Here is an 18,611-nt window from a genome sequence, read left to right as displayed (position 1 = left end):
ATAAATGCAAACGCATCGGTCCGCATACAGAGGTGGGCACTCACGTTAGCCACCTATGACTACACAATTCGGCACAGACCGGGCACTGAAAACTGCGCCGATGCACTCAGCAGGCTCCCACTAGCCACCATTGAGGGAGCTACCGAGCATGCTGCTGAGATGGTCATGGCTGTTGAAGCTTTCGCAAGTGAAGGCTCACCTGTGACAGCCCGTCAGATTAAAGTCTGGACAAATAGAGACCCGCTATTGTCTCTAGTCAAGAAATGTGTCCTGAATGGGGACTGGGCAGCCACGTACAGGGCATGCCCTGAGGAATTTAAACCATTTCACAGGCGCAGGGATGAACTCTCGATTCAGGCTGATTGCCTACTGTGGGAAAACCACGTAGTCATGCCCCAGATGGACAGAGAGATGTTCATCAGAGAACTCCACAATGAGCATCCGGGCATTGTCATGATGAAGGCAATTGCCAGGTCACAAGTTTGGTGGCCAGGGATTGATGCAGATCTGGAACTTTGTTTTCGCAGGTGCAACACGTGTGCCCAGTTGGGCAATGCGCCCACGGAAGCCCCCATTAGCCCGTGGCCATGGCCCGCCAAGCCTTGGTCACGCATCCATGATGACTACACAGGTCCTTTCATCGGAAAAATGTTTTTGGTTGTAGTAGACGCCTACTCCAAATGGATCGAGTGTGACATTTTAAATTCAAGCACATCCTCTGCCACGGTAGACAGTCTACGTGCAATGTTCGCCGCCCACGGTCTACCAGACATCTTGGTCAGCGACAATGGTCCAGGACTTCGTGGCAGGCAATGGAATTAACCATGTCAGAAAGGCACCGTTCAAGCCAGCCTCAAAAGGCCAGGCAGAACGAAAAGTGCAGATAATCAAACAGGGGATGCTCAGAATCCAAGGGGGTTCCCTACAAAGCCAATTATCACGCCTCCTGTTGGCCAATAGATCCCGGCCACACTCGCTCACAGGGGTTCCACCCATAGGGCTGCTAATGATAAGGACGCTCAAAACCCGTTATCCCTTATACACGCCACCATGAAAGAAATTGTTGAGAGCAGGCGCCAATCACAATATAACTACCATGACAGGAATGCGAGGGCACGATATATTGGTGTAAACGACCCTGTTGTTGTCCACAACTACACTGCAGGGCCTAAATGGCTCGCAGGCACTGTGATTGCCAAAGAGGGCAATAGGATTCTGGTAGTTAAACTAACCAATGGACAAATCTGCCGCAAACACGTGGATCAAACAAAAAGGAGGTTCAGCAACCCCATAGAAGAAACAGAGGAAGAACACGATATAGAGTTCACTCCAGCACAGGTGACCGAACACCGGAACCGAAGGGAGGAGAGCCCAGTCACTGTGGGCAGTCCGGATAGGCCTGAGGCACCGCAAACAGCAGACACACAGGCCAGCGCCCAACAACCGGAGCCCTAACTTAGGCGCTCTACAAGAGAGCGTAAACCACCAGAAAGACTCAACTTGTGATCCCAAAAAGACTTTGGGGTAGGAGGTGATGTCATGTATTCAACCAGCATTGTAACCCATGTATAAACTGACAAGTTGTACATTGTGAGAACAATGACCACTAGGTGGTGAACTTGTGGGAGACACTGCTAACCTGGACCTTCAGGTATAAAAGGGGAAGCTCCACTCACTTTCATCACTTGAATGCAAAGGAATAAGGGACAGATCACAGACTGACCTTCTCTCAAGCATGGGCCTCGTGTGCATTTATACTGTACAGTAAGGGCGTATCACTTATGACTTCAGGAACCCAGTGTAACTTTTGTTAAAATTAACAGGACCGGCTATTTCACAGAAAAAATCTTCTCTGAAATCATGTTTTTAGATCATGCACTGGTTGATCATTCTTCGGTGCAAAGTGGATGAACTGACCCTTCCCCACATTGAACCCCAGTAATCACAGTTAAGGGGATATTTAATTGAGGTTTTCAGAATTATGGGGAAACTGCTTCCACGGGCAGGAGTGTCGGTAACCAGAGGACAAAGACAAGATAATTGGTAAAAGGAAAGATCCGGGGCGGGGGATGTGGGGTGAGGAGATGTATTTTTACCTGCTCCTGATCCTTACATGTTTACGATCTTATGACTTTTCACAAGAGAACAAATTCGTCCCTGAGCATGTATGAGGAGAAAGCTCCAGAAAATATTCAATATTCCCACCCGGTGAGCTTTCGCGTGTGAGGCGAACGTGTTAACCGCTACACTGCGGAAACTTCTCCACTTTCAGCACCAGGTCAGACGGAAATGTTAAGCGAGCAGGTGAACTGCTGAATCCCACTTTTAAGGAGTTGGTCGTGGTGCCAAGCAAATGGGTTTTGCTTAATGACGATAATAAACAAGTGGGACTCGAACGCATACTTCCAGAAAAAACTGCAAATAAATGAGGGCAGCAGGCGTATCTCTGCCTGACACCGGAGAAACAGTGAGACAGACCTTGGAGCAATGGTCTGGTTATTGCCAAACAGCAAAGAAAATATTAATTCTGGAATTATCCAAAAGCAATGTGACCCCGACGTAAAATAATCCGGGGCTCAGTTTTGCCAGTATTTTCACAACTTAATGTTGCAATGTGAACCAATGCAGGAAATCAGTGGTGAAGATAAAATCCCATGGTGCTCATTTTCAAATTCAACACAGTACGATTTGAAATAAAGTGAAAGAATTTTACAGTGAAAAGATTTAGAAGTGTTACTTGTATTTGCGTTTTGAATTAAACTTTGTAGCGTCTGACTCCCGTTCATGCCTCTGCTGAATAAGAAAGGAAGGTTTGACGTTGACCAGACTGCACTGACCCTGATATTTGTGAGCTCATCCTTTATATTCAGTGGTTTCTTGCCCTTTGATGGGCTGCAGTGTAGCGGATATCACGTTGGCCTCACACGCGAAAGGTCCCCGGTGGATCCGTTTTCTCTCACTGAAAGTTATCTATTTATTGAAGTGAAATAAAGAGCAATTAAGGAATAAGGGAGCCCTTTTGCCAGGAGAATAAATAGCAAATAAAAACAGCAAATGCTGGAAATCTCAGCAGGTCAGGCAGCATTTGCCAGGAGACTAAACTTGCCTCCGATTCTTCATCCACAGTAAGTTTAGGGAAATTCCAACGTCCTGGGCCCGTACTAAGTTTCTATGGATTGCGGGATTTACGCATATCTTGCCCAGCAAATATCCTCAAAAACCTTGCAGCTGAAAAAGCAAGCGCATAGCGTAATTTTACAGGCGCAAGTGTTTAAAAACACTCATAACCACAATAAAATAAAATAAAATAAACTCAATGTATTGTGAAAAACTCTGCCAACGTAGGTAAGTTTATTTTTAACCCGAATTACAAAGCTTAAAAAAAATTGGAACTATCTTGTTTTTTTCTAATGCGTTTATTAACATTAATTTCATTTAATTTTTATTATGTGAGGTCTGTTTTTATTATTTCTCAGTGTGTGTGTGTGTTTTGTTCTCATGAATAGCACTGAGAACTCGTAGGGACGCGAGTCTCATTGCTATTAATGGGAAAGCTGTGGAATACGTACCTGATTGGCTGAGCAGTCACACGTGGGATCCCTCCGGACGGGAGCGTGCTTCGCAGCGCAGGAAGAGAAGGCCTCCCCAGCGGAATCCACGGTGCCTCCTAGACCACCAGGTAGGTTCGTAAAACATCTCCGGTCGGAAGGGAATTGTCCGTGGGAAGCCTCCAACCGGAATTTTTTCGCCAATATTCCCACCCGGATTGTTTTGCAGACTTACAGTCGAGACTTCAAAAACTGAACTGGAATAATTTCAGGAGCTTTAATCATCGATGACATTTTACACCCTATCTGACTTAACACACTCTGTATTTTATCAGATTGGTTTAAAATGTTCATTGCTCATAAGACAAGGAACCTGGGGTACCTATGTTCAACTTATTTCACAGCAAATATATTCTAAAATGATATTTCTGCCTGGGCTTGAACTGGGGACCTTTTGTGTGTGAAAGACTAACATGATAACTGCTACACTACAGAAACCCCTGCTTAACTTCCTGCCCAGAGAGAAGTGTTAAACCAGAAGGTGTAATTCTGAATCCCTTTCTGTGAAAAAATCATAACACAAACATTTCTCTGACCGAAGCTGCACAAATCAAAAATGTTCCTTTCAAAGTCGTTAAACTCCCAAATTTCCGTGGCCCCCGAATCTTCTAAATCAGAAAGCTCTCGATGTACCGATTCAATCCATAAATAAGAAATAAAAACAGAATTGCTGGAAATCTCAGCTGGCCAGACAGCATCAGCGTTTTTACCAGGAGACTAAGCTCGCCTCCGATTGTTCATCCACAGCAAGTTTAAACATAATATAGTATCATGGAACGGTTACAGCACGGAAGTAGTCCGTTCGGCCTGTCGAGCCCGTGCCGATTCTCAGCTAGTCCCTCTCCTCCGGCCTTTGCCCGTACCCCTGAGATATTTTTCCTTCAGATACTTATCCAAATCTATTTTGAAAGATAAGATTAATTCTACCTCTGCCACCCTTTCAGGCAGGGCATTCCGGATCCTAACCACTCGCTGCCAAAGGCCTCCTCCTGTTCTTATGTTCCTGTGTATAAAGTCTGGGAAACACGAGATCAATTTATGCCACTCTCACAGCCTTCCTAAATATAGCACCGTCATTCTATTCTCGTAAAACCAGCTCCTTAAGTATCGGCCAGCTGTGTTGGTTGGAACTCTGGTTATGTACCTTAGACAACATCTACCACTGTGTGTCTGTAGTGTCGTGGTTATCATGTTCCCCAAACACACCAAAGGTCCCCGCGTGGAATCATTTTGAAAACTTTAAAATGGACCGAATGGCCGACTCCTGTTCCTAATTCTTACGTTCTTATGATCTTATGTCCTTTCACTGGAGAACAATCTCTCCACTGAACATGCTTGAGGAGAAAGTTCCAACAAAATATTTCCACCCGGTGAGCTTTCCCGCGTGTGAGGCGAACGTGTTAAACGCTACACTGCGGACACATCTCCACTTACAGCACCAGGTCAGACGGAAATGTAAAGCGAGCAGCTGAACTGCTGAATCCCACTTTTAAGGACTTTGTCGTGGTGTCAGAACAAATTCTGGGTGAGCCTCCATTTGCCGGCGAAGTTTGAACTTGCTTTTAGAACTTTTGCAAAGAATGACTTGCATTTTTACGTGGCCTTTCAACAACTCAGGATGTCCCCAAGTGATTTAAGGTCAATGAAGTACCGATGGAGCCTTGTAATGTGGGGAAAGATGTGCCCCAATCACCCCACACGCATCTGAACTCGTTCAGAAGCAGGAGAGTGTGTAACCTGGGTCTATAACATAAAGTAATGGGCTCATTAACGATTAAAGCCCATTATTAATCCTCTCACACACCTCAGTTATGTTTATGCAATGCATCGATGGAAACTTCAACAACTGAACTTTACTGCGTTAAGGAACTTTAATCATTGATGAAGTTTTATCCCCTATCTGATTTTACACACACTGTATTTTAGGAGAGTGAGTTTAAATGCCCATCGCTCATGATACAAGGAACCTGGGGCGACTTTTTAAAATGTATCCCACAGAAAAATATTCGCTAAAATAATGTTTCTGTCCGTGCTCAAACCGAGGATATTTCACATGTGCGGCGAAGGTTATAACCGTTACACGACGGAAACCTCTACATACACCTCGAAAAAAAGCATCCTGCAGCGCTGCCTCACTTCCCAGCAGCAGAGCAAAGCCACAAACAAACCCATCGATTATTCCCACTTCCCCACCTCCACAGATACTGCCCGACCTGCTGAGTGTTTCCAGCATTTTCTGTTTTTACTGAATACACAAACACAGGTATTCGTTCAAAATCAAACTGGAGGTGGCCACACACAGATTAAACAGAGCCAGAGAGACAGACAGGATCGGGAAACACAGGGAAATGGGACGGAACCAACAGGCGCCTCACCGACAGCGAACGTGATTTACATAATCCTTGCTAGCTCAGCAGATCCAACATGAGGCCCTTATTCTCAGGGTTGTGGGTTTGAGCCCCAGGTTGGGTGAATCATTATTGTTAAATTTTATGTCGCTTTCTCGGGCAAACTTTATTAATTAACCGATCAGCTTCTTTTGCACAGTGAAAGTAATGCTAACTGAGGGAAAGTCGATAATTGAATAATTGGTTCTGTGTTTTGCATGTTAACTGTTGAACCAGATCCCATTGTACACACTGTATTTCAGGCAACTGATTCAGAATATTCATTGTAACATGAACGTGCCACTGGGGAAACAGTGAGACAGGTTTTAGAGCAAGGGTCTGGTTATTGTGAAACAGCAAACACAATATCAATTCCGGAAGAACAACAGCTAAATTAACTGATTTGAACACGCAGCCTCCTGATCGGGAGTTAGACCCGTAACCGTTGCACCACGATGTCCAGATTCTACAACAGTCCCAGCGGATCGGAAGGTAGAAAATGTAACATCGCTATTCAAGAAAGGAGGGTGAGAGAAAACCGGGAACGACAGGACAGTTAGTCTGACATCAGTCATCGGGAAAATGCTGTAATCCATTGTTAAGGAAGTGGTGTCAGGGCACTTCGAAAATTATAACATGATTTGACAGAGTCAACATGGTTTTATGTAAATGTCATGGGCAGTTACAGAAAATAATCAAATAAAACTAATGTTAAGCTGGCCTTCATATCTCGCGAACTCGATCACCAGCAAGTGATCAGGAAGGCCAATGGAATCTTGGCCTTTATTGCAAAGGGGATGGAGTATAAAAGCAGGGAAATCTTGCTACAGTTATAGAGGGTATTGGTGAGGCAACACCTGGAATACTGCATGCAGTTTTGTTTTCCATATTTACGAAAGGATATACTTGCTCTGGAGGCAGTTCAGAGAAGGTTCACTGGTCGATTCCAGAGTTGAGGGGGTTGACTTCTGAGGAAAGGTTGTTTAGATTGGGCCTCTACTCATTGGAATTCAGAAGAATGGGTCGTAATCTTATCCAAATGTATAAGATTATGAGGGGGCTCGACAAGGTGGATGAAGAGAGGATGTTTCCACTGGTGGGGGAGACTAGAACTAGATCTTAGAATAAGGGGCCGCCCATTTAAAACTGAGATGGGGAGAAATTTCTTCCCGCAGAGGCTTGTAAATCTACGGAATTCGCTACCACAGAGAGCTGTGGAAGCTGGGACATTGAATATATTTAAGACAGAAATCGATAATTTCTTAAATGATAAGGGGATAAGGGGTTATGGGGAGCAGGCGGGGAAGTGGAGCTGAGTCAATGATCAGATCAGCCATGATCTTATTGAATGGCGGAGCAGGGTCGAGGGACGGTGTGGCCAACTCCTGCTCCTATTTCTTATGTTCGTATAACTGGAACACAAGGGGACAGATGTTGTGTGCAGCTATACAAAGCCCTGGTGAGACCTCACTTGGGAGACTGTGTTCAGTTCTGCTACCGCACAGGCAGCATCTGCTTTTTTGCCAGGAGACTAAACTCGCCTCCGATTGTTCATCCACAGCAAGTTTAAACATAATGTTCCCGCCCGGGATAGAACCAGGAAATTTTCACATTAAAGCAAACGTGATAACCGCTACACAACAGAAACCTCTGTTACAAGAAGCACAACAGAGGGGAGCTGAACAGTGAGCTCCCTCGGTGCTGATCGGGACCGACGCTGATGTGGAAGCAAGTCATCCTCGACTCCGGGGGACTGCCTCAGAAGAAGAGAGGAGGATCAGGAATGTGTTGGCTCACCTTAAACAACTTCTGTCCCACAGTGAAAGCTCTCAATCCTTCTCCTCCACTGCCCTTTACAGAAATGTCACGTAATTACCACCCACCATGTTCACTTCCACATCCTCACAGTGGGCCACAGAGACTCCTGCTGTCTCCCCGCGATCAGCGAACTCACCCAGTTTGTAAAGTTACACCCGGAACAAGTTTCCCGCAAAGGGCAGGAGAAGCCAGAGAGTCTGTAAACTCAGTGTGTAACAGGAAGTAACGGGGTTATTAACGGTGATTACAGCAATTCATCATCATCATAGGCAGTCCCTCGAAATCGAGGAAGACTTGCTTCCACACTAAAAGTGAGTTCTCAGGTGACTGAACCGTCCAATACGGGAATTACAGTCTCTGTCACAGGTGGGACAGACCGTGGTTGAAGGAAAGGGTGGGTGGGACTGGTTTGCCACACGCTCCTTCCGCTGCCTGTGCATGTGTTCTGCATGTTCTCGACGATGAGACTCGAGTTGCTCAGCGCCCTCCAGATGCTCTTCCTCCACTGAGGGTGGTCCTTATCCAGGGACTCCCAGCTGTTGTTGGGGATGTTGCATTTTATGAAGTGGCTTTAAGGTTCCTTAAAACGTTTCCTCTGCTCAGCTGGGGCTCGCTTGCCGTGCAGGAGTTCAGAGTAGAGCGCTTGCTTTTGGAGTCTTGTATCAGGCATGCGAACAATGTGGCCCGTCCAACGGAGCTGGTCGAGTGTGGTCAGTGCTTCAATGCTGGGGATGTTGTCCTGATTGAGGACGCTAACGTTGGTGCATCTGTCCTCCCAGGGGATTTGCAAGATTTTGCAGAAACATCGTTGGTGGTATTTCTTCAGCGACTTGAGGTGTCCACTGTATAAGGTCCACGTCTCTGAACCATACAGGAGGACGGGTATCACTGCAGCCCTGTAGACCATGAGCTTAGTGGCAGATTTGAGGGCCTGATCTTCGAACACTCTCTTCCTCAGGCGGCCGAAGGCTGCACTGGCGCACTGGAGGCAGATTTGAACCTCGTCGTCGATGCCTGCCCTCGTTGATAATAGGCTCCCGAGGTATGCAATTATTCATCCTCTCACAGACCTCACTTATTTTCATGTGATAAACTGATTGAGAATAGGAAGAGGGTTAGTGCTCGGGATCTTAACCACTCGACCACCAAGGGAAAATTATGATAATGGTGTATATTATATATATGTATATATATCGATATTAATAGAATCATAGAATCAGAATGTTTCAGCACAGAGTGAGGCCATTTCGGCCCATCGTGTCCGCGCCGGCCGACCAAGAGCTATCCAGCCTAATCCCACTTTCCAGCTCTCGGTCCAGAGCTCTGTAGGTTGTGGCACTTTAAGTGCACATCCACGTATCTTTTAAATGTGGTGAGGGTCCCTCCCTCTACCACACTTTCAGGCATTGAGTTCCAGACCCCCACCACCCTCTGGGTGATGAAATGTCCCCTCATATCCCCTCTAACCCTCCCCCAATTATGTTAAATCTATGCCCCCTGGTTGTTGACCCCTCTGCCAAGGGAGCAGGACCTTCCTATTCATTCTATGTGGGCCCCTCAATTTTATACACCTCAATCAGGTCTCCGCTCAGACGTCTCTGTTGCAAAGAAAACAGATTCAGCATCTCCAAACTATCCTCATAGCCAAAATTCTCCAGACCAGACAACATTCTAGTAAGTCTCCTCTGCACCCTTTCCAGTGAAATCACATCTTTCCTGTAATGTGGTGACCAGAACTGCACGCAGTACTCCAGCTGTGGTGTAGCCATTGTTTTGTACAGTTCAAGCATAACCTCCTTGCTCTTGTATTCCATGCCTTGACTAATATAGGCAAGTATTCCATATGCCTTCTTAACCACATTAACTACCTGGCCTGCTGCCTTCAGGGATCTGCGTACCTGCACTCCAAGGTCCCTTTATTCCTCTACACTTTTCAGTGTCGTACCATTTAATGTATATTCCCTTGCCTTGTTAAACCTCCCCAAATGCATTACCTCACACTTATCCGGATTGAATTCCATTTACCACAGTTCTGCCCAACTGACCAGTACATTGATCATCATCATCATAGGCGGTTCCTCGATGAGTTCACAGGTGTTTCGATGAAGGACCCGATGTTCCAGTCCTGAATCCAATTGAGGGGGTGGAAGATGCCTTTGTGTGGATTTTTTTAACGTGGGGTGACCGTTGCACATCAGCCACCACACGGGCTTGACAGAGCTAGGTCTTGGTCCAGTGGAAAGGGTTAACCAAGACGACAGGAGACCAGCTCTGCTGCATGGACCCAGTGCACACATATCGCAGTGTGGGCTGGGCCCGTGCTGCCCCTGGGCCCTCGGCTCTTCTGGGCCCCGTCCCCTCATCTGTCACACCTCCTCCACAATCTGTCACCGCGCTTCCAACATAAACATTCACCGCATCTCGCCACAAACACTTGCCGCTCATCCGCCCCGACCTTCCCACTCCTCTGTACCTGGGCCCTGCCGATGTTCTTGCTCACGCTCCAAAATGACGACCAGGGTTAACATAAAACTGTTAACATATATGGAATAAAACTTGAAGCACCTCCCGGAATTCCTTCTAAGATGGGATTATGGTTTGTTGATCCAGATTCCAGAATCCATGGAGAGATGTTACCCGTGGTATAAGGTGGTGTGGCTGGATTCCGATGGACTGCATGGATAGCTTACCAACTTCGCTTGTTGTTTTAGTATCATCGCGCTGGTCCCTCGGAGAACAGTGTGAAGTGGTGGGAGGATCAATGTGGCCAGGATTCGTGTCCTGGTCAATATTTACTCCTCAATCAACATCACAGAGACAGATGATCTGGTTATCATCACACTGCTGCCTATAGGAGCCTGCCGTGTGCAAATTGGCGGCTGTGTCTCCCACACTACAAGAGTGACCGCACTTCAAAAAGTACTTCATTGGCTGCAAAGCGCCTTGAGACGTCCATTGATATCTTCCTGTAGTCCGCCACTTTCTTCTTCATTATCAACCACTCAGCCTATTTTAATGTCATCTTAAAACTTCTTACTCATACCCTCAACATTTCAGTCCAAGTCATTGATGTATACCACAAAAAGCAAGGGACCCAGCACTGAGCCCTGCGGAACCCCACTGGATCACAAAATCACCCATCAACCATTACGCTTTGATTCCTGCCTCTGAACAAATTTTGGACCTAACTTGCCCCTTTGCCCTTGAATCCCATGGGCTTTTACATTCGTAACCAGTCTGCCAAGTGCGACCTTATCAAAAGCTTTGCTAAAGTGCATATACATTACATCATACCACTGCCCTCATCAACCCTCCTGGTTACCTCCTCGAAAAATGCAATCAACTTAGTCAGACCTTCCCTTGACAAATTCATGTTGACTATCCTTGATTAATCCATGTCTTGCCAAATGAAAATTTATCCTGTCCCTCAGGATTTTTACAAATAATTGTAAAAGGTTCGGCTGGCCAGCCTGTATTTACTCAATCCCTTTTTCCCTTTTTAAACAAAGGTACAGCGTTAGCAGTGCTCCAATCCTCTGGCCCTGCAGCTGTAGCCAGTGATGATTGGACAATGGTGGTCAGAGCCTCTGCTATTTCCTCTTTTGCTGCTCTTATCAGCCTGGGATACATTTCATTCTGGCCTGGGGATTTATCCACTTTCAAAGCTGCTAGACCAACACTACTTCCTCTCTCACCATGTTTATTTCATCTAATATTTCACATTTCTCCACCCTCATTGCAAAGTCCACATCGCCCCTCACTTTTGTGAAAACAGATGCAAAGTATTCACAAAGAATCCTACCCAAGTCTTCCGCCTCCGCGTGCAGATTCCCTTTATGGACTCTAATAGGCCCCACTCTTTAACTTGTTATCATCGTGCTCTTAATGTATTTATAAAACATCTTTGGGTTTTCCCAGATTTAATTGCCAACATTCTCTCATGCTCTCTCTTTGCTTTCCTGATATTTTTTTAATTGCACCTCTGCACCTCTAGAGTTTCTGCAGTATTGAGTTATTGGTATCTGTCATAAGCTTCCCTTTTTTTCGTTAACTTTCCCTGTATGTCCCCTGACATCCCAGGAGCTCTAGATTTGTTAGTCCCACCTTTGTTTTAAGGGAACATACTTGCTCTGTACCCTCAGGATCTCCTCCTTGAATGCCTCCCACTGATCTGAGACTGATTTACCAGCAAGTACCGTTCTCAGTCCACTTTGACGAAATTCAATCTCAGCTCAGCAACATTGGCTTTACCCCAATTGAGAACTTTTATTCCTGGTCCCCTTTGTCCTTTTCCATAACTACCCTAAACCTTACTGAGTATGATCACTCGCACCAAAATGCTCTCCCACCGATACCCCTTATACCTGCCCCTCTTCGATCACAAGACCCAGTCCAGAACTGCCCCTCCCTTGATGGGCTTATTACATACTGGATAAAGAAGTTCTCCTGAATGCATTTTAGGAATTCTCCACCATCTGTACCATTCACACTATCATTTTCTCAGTTAATATTCGGGGAGTTAAAATCCTCCACTTTTACAGCTCTAACGGTTTTGCACTTCTCAACATTCTGCCAATATATTTGTTCTTCTATTTCCCGCTAACTGCCTGGGAGTCTATAGTGCACTCCCAGTAGTGTGATCGCCCCTTTTTTGTTCTTTAATTCAACCCACATGGCCTCGTTTGATGACCCCTCTCACACAACTTTCCTTTTCACAGCTGCAGGATCCGTCAATAATCTCACAACTCAACTGAAAGCAGCTGGAATGTACAGCTTTGAGAGGGGCTTTCTGCACCGTCAGTGCTGGAAACTGTAGAGTTTGAATGTGTTCCGAACTGTACAGAGTATTCAACAAATAAAGCAGGGCTGGGAGACATTGTGCTTTGTTAATACTGAACCAGAAATGCACATTATTCAATGCTTCTCATATTTAATTGAACACGTTTTCAGCTGGTTTTGAAACAGGAACCTTTTGCGTGTTAAGCGAATGTGATGACCACTACACTACGGAACCCACGCTTTCAAAGCACACTGCAACCTGAATGCAGCAACTTAGACCGCTCGGCCATCCTGACTGCTCAATATTATGTGTGGCCACCTGCAGTTTGATTTTGAACTTTTGTGTCCTGTCACATGAAGTTAATGAGGACAGCAGGCGTATCTCTGCCTGACACCGGGGAAGCAGTGAGACAGACCTTGGAGCAAGGGTCTGGTTATTGCCAAACAGCAAAGAAAATATTAATTTTGAAAGAACAGTGACCCCGACGTGATTGGGCGAACACATTAATCTGCTGCGAATTTTGAAATTACATAGAACTTTTGCAAAGAAGGACTTGCATTTCTGCAACACCTTTCAGGAACTCATGATGCCCCAAAGCGCTTTACAGTCGTTGAGTTATGTTTGAAGTGTTGTAGTGTGGGGAAAGATGTGCCCAAATCACCCCACACGAACCTCAACTCTTTGCGAAGGAGTTCGGTGCAAATAATCAGGTGCCTTAGGGACTTGGACTTTCTTTGAATGAGTTCTGCTTGTACCTGTATTCAAGCTTGAAACAGCAACTGGGCTTCCAACTCACGGAACAGCGTGTGGCAGTTCGCGAGTAGGTGACGAGGTTTGGGGTTGATGTCCGTCACTTTCAATCTTTGAAATTTCACCAAGCAAAGAAATGATGAATCCAACTGTCCCTGTAATCCTTTTGTTCAGGTTTAATCACAGGAATATCTGCAGTCAGGAGCTGAAAAGTAATCAAAACTAACGACTGGCTTCGGGACAATCAGTATACTTTGTCACAGACAAGGCACCGGAAGGCTGGAAGGTAGATCACACCGGTTGTGGGAGAGCTGGTTGGTGGTGACATGGAAGTGTCTGCAGTGTGCGGGACCAGACTGCTTCCACGCATCTACAATGAATGTCCCACCCTTTATTTGGGAAAAGTCCAACTGAGAGTGGACAAGTTCCATCCCGGTCGGAGCAATCTGAAGCTTTAACTGACTGACACCCTGGTTTGGGATGTCTTACAATTTACATGTAAGTTAGTCTCTGTGGCGCAATGGGTTAGCACGTTCGGCTGTTAACTGAAAAGTTGGTGGTTCGAGCCCAACCAGGGACGATGCCTTTAACTGTTTTTTTCCCGAGGATTCGGTGCCGCACAGTTCCAGGTTGTCATAGTGAGTTTTGGCTGCACGAATATATTCTGCAAACATTGCCAGCTGTGCTGTTATCCAGTGAGTTCCCACTCCCATGCTTTTATGAACATTTAGTTCATGGAAAACGATAAAAAAATTTTACATGGACCATGGTCCTCCATCCAGTCCACGAGAAATAAATTACGTTATTGTGTTTAAAGGAACTGGTGGAAATTGTCTGACCTATCGTTATGGCTTTGCTCAGATTCTGAGAGTCAACAGTTTGCGAAGAATGATCTCATGGCCAATGCCAAGCACGAAAATGTCTCTCAGCATTTGTTCTAGGAATCCCTCAAATTCGCAATGTCCTGCGAGCCGCCTTAATTCGGCGACATAGCGCGCCACTTCCTGGCCGTCCGACCGTTGGCACGTGTGGAACCGATATCTCGCCATCAGATCGCTTTCTTTAGGATTTAGATGCTCGCAGACCAGCGTACACATTCTTCATAGGATTTAGTTGTTGGTGTCACCAGAGCTAGAAGATTCTTCATGAGGCCATAGGTTGCTGCCCCACAGACGGTAAGGAGGATCGCCCTTCATTTGGCAGCGTTCTCGTCCACTTCCAGCTCGTTGGCCACGAAGTATTGGTCGAGTATCTCCACAAAGGCTTCGCAATCGTCCATTTCTGAGAACTTCTCCAGGATACCAACTGTTCCTTGCATTTTTGCGTGGTTGTTCATTGTCTCGTCGCCAATTGATACGCTCATAATAAAGGATGAAACTTAGTATTGTGAATAATGAGTAAGTGTGACCTTAGCTCCTTTAATAAGACTCCAGAGTACAGGTACCTCATGGGTGGCCTGCTTACATACTGTGCTCCCAAGGGATACTGGGATCCCTTGGGACTCCGAAAGGTAGGCCCTCTGGTGGTGGTGTGTACAGGCTGTCATGGGTTAAATACATAACACAAGATGTGTACAGAAATCAACCATCAAAAGCCCTGTCATTAGCCACAGGGGTTTCCTGCAATTTTCTGATCGCAAAGCGCTTTCAGTCCTTGTCCTTAAAATTGCAGACGGAGAAATTGGGGAGTTTAATGACTTTAAAAGGAGGACATTATTGTTTGGTGCCGTTCTGGTCAGAGAAATGTTTGTGAAAGGAACTTTTTGCAGAGAGAGGGATTGAGCATTTCAGCTTGTTCCTGAACACTTCTCTCTGGGCACTGAGCTCAGCAGCAATTATGTCGTGTGGAGGCGATCACATTTCCCTCACACGTGAAAACTTCCCGGTTCAAGCCTGCGCAGAAACATTATTTCTCAAACAAAAACTTGTCTGCAATAAAATTAAATAAAAGCTGTTTTGGATACATTGTTGAATGAGCAATGCACATTTAAAACCAGTCTCCTCAAATACAGATTGTGTAAAATCAGATCAGGGATAAAACTTCATCAAAGATTAAAGTTTCATGAATTATTAAAGTTCACTTATTGAAGTTTTGACTGTCCCTGTCAGCATTTCTTTCATTCTGTGAAACAACACTATCGGTTTACACCAGCAGATCTAAGCTGCATTTGAAACCCGCAAACACCTTATTAATTATTCGCTTTTCCCCAGTTCCAGAGCTCAGAGGGTTATTGTCCATCCCTGGGATGCAAGCTACCTCAGACCCGGGCCAAAGCTCCCCGTGCACCGAGCACAGGCTCAGGAAAACCCCGGGGGAGAGGTTATCCCGGTCACTGGGCCTTCCAGCAGCCCTGAACAAGTGCCCGGTCTGAAACTTTCCAGAGTAATAACTGGTAACTGGAGCATCTAACAGTAAGGACGGCCAAGCGGTCTGAGGCGCTGCTTTCAATATTTGATTAAATTATCAACTCTCCCTCAGTTCGCATTTTTATCATTGTGCAAAATAAGATCATGGGTTCATATCATGATATTTACCCGCGAAAGCAACATAAAGGTTTAATGAAAAGTAAACGCCCAACATGGGGCTCGAACCCACGACCCTGAGATTAAGAGTCTCATGCTCGACCAACTGAGCTAGCCGGGCTTCTCAACATTTACTTTGTCAATCCCCTTCAGAATATTGTCTGTTTCAATGAGATCACCTCTCATTCTTCGAAACTCCAGCAAGTATCGGCATATTCTGCACAATCTCTCACCATAACACAGTCCTCTCATCCCAGGAAACAATCTGGTGAACCTCCGTTGTACCACCTCCCAGGCAAGTATATCCTTCCTCAGATAAGGAGACCAAAACTGTGCGCAGTACAACAGGTGTGGTCTCACCAGGGCCCTGCACAATTGGAGCAAGACTTCCTTACTCTTGCGCTATGGGCGGAATATTAGGTGCTATGGGCCGAATATCCTGTTTTTCTGCTGATTCTACGGTTGTATAAAAAGTTATAAAAATTCAACAGTCACTCAGCAAACATATTTGTATTTCCTTCAGTGTGCAACACATGTGGGTGGATTAATGATGATAACAATTCTTCAGGATCTCACAGACTTTAAATATATTTGTCAGCTTGCTTTGTAAAAATGCTTTCTCTGACCGGGAATCAAACCCAGACCACGACAGTGAGTGTACCAAATCCTAACCACTAGACTACCAGGGAACACTGCTTGCAGCCTCTGCGATAGCTTTAAATATAGTCAGCTTACAATCACAGCTGAGAATTGTGCGGTGACACGGGGTGTAACTGGATTTGCTGGGAGCAGTGTGGAGGCCCCGACCTGCGGGAGAACACCAGCGGCAGGTCGGGGCCATAAAAGGAGCGGTGAGCGGCGGCTGGGAGCAGCGTGGTGGTGTAACACGGCAAGATACAGCGCGAGCTGGTGCAGGAGGGCGACGGCAGCGAAGTGTGATGTCATCAAAGTCCAGATCTGTGATTGGAGCGTGGGCAGGTACAGCAGGAGCAGCGAGAGACTGGGGAGGAATGTGACCGAGGCCCAGGGGCAACGTGAGTTCAGGGCCAGGGGCCCAGGGGCAGCACGGGCCAGCCCACACTGCGATATGTGTGGGCACTGGGTCCGTGCAGCAGAGCTGGTCTCCAGTCGTCTTGGATAACCCTTGCCACTGGACCAAGACCTCGCTCTGTCAAGCCCGTGTGATGGCTGGGGTGCAACGGCCACCACACGTTAAAAAAATCCACGCACAGGCATCTTCCACCCTTCAACATGCAGTTCGGGACCTGGAATATTAGGTCCATCATAGAAACACCTGTGAACTCGACCTTTTTTGGCGTGGAAGCAAGTCATCCTCGCTTCGAGGGACTGCCTATGATGATGATGAACTGGATTTGCTGCAGTCCGCGGGCAGCAGGTGATGAAAGCGGGCGTGACAGGGTGAGTGACAGGTGGGCACTGGGGCCGTGCAGCAGAGCTGGTCTCCAGTCGTCTTGGATAACCCTTGCCACTGGACCAAGACCTCGCTCTGTCAAGCCCGTGTGATGGCTGGGGTGCAACGGCCACCACACGTTAAAAAAATCCACGCACAGGCATCTTCCACCCTTCAACATGCAGTTCGGGGCCTGGAATATTAGGTCCATCATAGAAACACCTGTGAACTCATCCTTTTTTGGCGTGGAAGCAAGTCATCCTCGCTTCGAGGGACTGCCTATGATGATGATGAACTGGATTTGCTGCAGTCCGCGGGCAGCAGGTGATGAAAGCGGGCGTGAGAGGGTGAGTGACAGGTGGGCACTGCTTCTGATGCTGTCTGACCCACGGTGGGAGTGGCCGGGGATTTTAAAGCACTTTCATTGCACCAATGCAGGGTAAATGAAACTGTGTTTCAGGAACCTTCATGTATACAAACATGGGCACTCTGCACTGTAGACCTCGTGGTGCATCGGTAGTGTGTCTGACTCCAGATCAGAAGGCTGCGTGTTTATATCACGTCGGGGTCACTGTACTTTTCCATATTGTTCTTCCGGAATTGAGATTTTCTTTGCTGTGTCATAATTTGCTTTCCCACCCATGTTTGTATCTTCAGCAAACTTGGCTCCATTACACTCGGTCCCTATATCCCTGGGATAGGGGAGGGAAGACACACCGGAGAAGTGTGAGCTTGTGGACCGGAGAAGTTGCAGCTGCTGGAGCTGTGCGTTTTATCGGGGAGGGACGGGAGGAGAGCCCGTCGAGCGACCGGAGAAGCTGAGAAGCTGCTGTGCTTTTCATCGGGTTTGACACTGTTTAAAAATGCCAGAGTGCCAAGTTTTCTCTCCCTACTGCCCATGCGCGAAGGTGCCGGCAGTGTTTTCGGCGCAGGCATTTGGCTCCGCCCCCCACTTCACCATCGACACCACGCCAGGACTCCGGGGACTGTACACAGCGGCCAGGATGGGGCGAGTTTTTCCCCGCGCCGTTTCCAGCGAGCAAAGTCGGTGCGCTTGAGGTCAGTGCGCCGACAAAACTGCTTGGGGAAAATCTAGTCCTTGAAGAGTAAGGAGGACACTGAAGGAAATACAAATATGTTTGCCGAGCAACTGTCAATTTTAATAACTTTTTGTACAACCATCGAATCAGCAAAAAAAACAGGGCACTCGCCCCATAGTACCTAATATATAGCCCACAGTACAAGAGTAAGGAAGTCTTGCTACAATTGTACAGGGCCCTGGTGAGACCACACCTGGAGTACTGCACACAGTTTCGGTCTCCTTATTGAAGGAAG

General features: G+C 46.6%; 1 non-coding gene across 1 annotated transcript; it reads right to left on the bottom strand.

Moving 5' to 3' along the window:
• Window positions 1-15,913: 15,913 nt before the first annotated feature.
• Window positions 15,914-15,986, bottom strand: trnak-cuu (transfer RNA lysine (anticodon CUU)). Its single transcript has one exon. It is a non-coding gene; the product is annotated as a tRNA-Lys (tRNA).
• Between the last annotated feature and the right edge of the window lie 2,625 nt (window positions 15,987-18,611).

The sequence above is a fragment of the Pristiophorus japonicus genome, chromosome 28, assembly GCF_044704955.1.
Source record: "Pristiophorus japonicus isolate sPriJap1 chromosome 28, sPriJap1.hap1, whole genome shotgun sequence".
Taxonomy (NCBI): domain Eukaryota; kingdom Metazoa; phylum Chordata; class Chondrichthyes; family Pristiophoridae; genus Pristiophorus; species Pristiophorus japonicus.
Note: the sequence above shows the minus strand (reverse complement) of the source record. Positions and strands in the feature narration are given on the sequence as shown.